The 2,500-nt window shown below is 62.2% G+C and overlaps 1 non-coding gene across 1 annotated transcript; it reads right to left on the bottom strand.

Moving 5' to 3' along the window:
- Positions 1–410: 410 nt before the first annotated feature.
- On the bottom strand, positions 411–564 carry LOC140474861 (5.8S ribosomal RNA). The gene has a single exon (XR_011959478.1). It is a non-coding gene; the product is annotated as a 5.8S ribosomal RNA (ribosomal RNA).
- Between the last annotated feature and the right edge of the window lie 1,936 nt (positions 565–2,500).

The raw sequence follows: 2,500 nt of genomic DNA, 5'->3' as shown, positions 1-2,500 counted from the left end.
GCTCCCTTCACTCTTTCCACTGCCAGCCAACCGAGAGACGGACCCAATGCGGACGTGCAGAGCTTAGGCAGACCCCCCACTGGAGGCTCAACACTTCGTGGCAGCTCCGTGTCCCAGAGACCAGGAGGGTTGGCACACACACACAGTGTGAACCACCGACAGCCATTCTGGGACCGGTGACAGCCGTGCTGGCCCCACTGCCACGACACAGACGGACGCCAGGCCGCGCTCCCCGGCGGGGGGATGGCGTCGAGCCTGACGAACGGAATGTGCAGGGTGGGGGGGAAAGGCCAAGCGCTCCGACGCCGGAGGGCTCCGGAGTCTGAACTTAGGGGGACAAAGAGGACGGGTCCTCTGCGACACCCCAGCCGCGCTCTCGCCAGCCAAGGCGAGTGCGATTGATTGCCAAACGACCCTCAGACAGGCGTGGCCCCGGGAAGAACCCGGGGCCGCAAAGTGCGTTCAAAGTGTCGATGATCAATGTGTCCTGCAATTCACATTAATTCTCGCAGCTAGCTGCGTTCGTCATCGACGCACGAGCCGAGTGATCCACCGTCAAGAGTTGTCTGAGTTTGTTTTAGGTCTCTCCCTCGCCAGAGGAAAGCGACCCGGACCGCACATACGCTCCCCACCTTGAGCTACAGCCACCTGCACGCCGGCGTGCGGGCGGAGCAGGGTGGCGTGAAGCGATGGGGAGCACCATCCTGGTGCGGCCCGCAGAAACATACGTCTATTGGGGGGAGGAGGACAGGGCGCCCAAGAGGCGATGCGTGCCCCAACGCACCGCAGCGACGGAGGCAGGATCACCGCCACCATGTCGCCCGCCTAGTATCACGAGGCGTGCAGCAGCTTTGCCCTAGGAAAAGCAGAGGCGGGAACGGGCACCGGCCATCGGTTCGGCAGCGTCACTGACGCGTGCACGTGGCGGCGTGTCGGCGAGCGGACTTCCTGCGAGGAGGCGGGGGCGGCACTCGCCCGAGCAGACGCCCGCCCGGCCCAGCCACCGCCGAGGTGGACTGGGAGTCGCGGCAACGGCTCGTCATACTCGTTCCCACACTCACAGCGCAGCTTGCCCGCAAGCCACCGACCACCGATCGACGCCAGGCGCCCCGACCGAGAGCGGGATCGCTCGTTCGCCCTGCTGGCAGTTCGCTGGGGATCACTACTGCACGGAGCTCGGAGACCGACGGGCGGCAACTCGAGAGTCTTTAAACCACCACCCCCATCCCGCAAGTGCAAAGAGGCTGTATACGCACAGACGGGTGAGGGGAATAGGTACCCCGTCGGGTTTGAAGGGAGCGTGACTAGATAGCAACGATGTAAACCCAGCCGATTTGGGAGCGAAAGACCGGCGCCTGCATCACCGGCTTCGTTTCCCGTGGCTGGAGAGTACACCGAAACCCTCCGTCTGTCGCGAGCTCCCGACGACGCGGTGCCGCCAAGCAGCAGGGCCGGACCTGGTGTGGCTCCCCTCGTCGATCACAGACCGGTCGGCACTACTGACGAGACGGTGGAACGGGCTTCGCCCCTTGTGACGAAGGGTGATGCGAACCCGCCCGCCCGCGTGCGTTCGGGGTGGACTCGGCAAACGGAGATTTGAAATCGGAAAGTGTCCTCCTGCCCCGCGCAGGTAGGCGCCCAACAGTTGTGGGGGGTTTGGCGGTGACCACGGCTGCAGGGCCTGCTACCCCGACGAGCTCTCCTGCTGGCCCCGAAACCACCCTCGCGAGACAAGTTGAAACGGAAACGGGCGTACCCCCAAGCCGACGATCCTTTCTTATTTGTTACTTTTTTTTTCACTTGCTCGAGTTGTGGGGATTTGGCGGTGACCACGGCTGCAGGGCCTGCTACCCCGACGAGCTCTCCTGCTGGCCCCGAAACCACCCTCGCGAGACAAGTTGAAACGGAAACGGGCGTACCCCCAAGCCGACAGAGATCCTTTCTTATTTGTTACTTTTTTTTTTCACTTGCTCGAGTTGTGGGGGTTTGGCGGTGACCACGGCTGCAGGGCCTGCTACCCCGACGAGCTCTCCTGCTGGCCCGAAACCACCCTCGCGAGACAAGTTGAAACGGAAACGGGCGTACCCCCAAGCCGACGATCCTTTCTTATTTGTTACTTTTTTTTTTCACTTGCTCGAGTTGTGGGGGTTTGGCGGTGACCACGGCTGCAGGGCCTGCTACCCCGACGAGCTCTCCTGCTGGCCCCGAAACCACCCTCGCGAGACAAGTTGAAACGGAAACGGGCGTACCCCCAAGCCGACGATCCTTTCTTATTTGTTACTTTTTTTTTTCACTTGCTCGAGTTGTGGGGGTTTGGCGGTGACCACGGCTGCAGGGCCTGCTACCCCGACGAGCTCTCCTGCTGGCCCCGAAACCACCCTCGCGAGACAAGTTGAAACGGAAACGGGCGTACCCCCAAGCCGACGATCCTTTCTTATTTGTTACTTTTTTTTTCACTTGCTCGAGTTGTGGGGGTTTGGCGGTGACCACGGCTGCAGGG

This window comes from Chiloscyllium punctatum, unplaced genomic scaffold, assembly GCF_047496795.1.
Source record: "Chiloscyllium punctatum isolate Juve2018m unplaced genomic scaffold, sChiPun1.3 scaffold_1232, whole genome shotgun sequence".
NCBI classification, from domain to species: Eukaryota; Metazoa; Chordata; class Chondrichthyes; order Orectolobiformes; family Hemiscylliidae; genus Chiloscyllium; species Chiloscyllium punctatum.
Note: the sequence above shows the minus strand (reverse complement) of the source record. Positions and strands in the feature narration are given on the sequence as shown.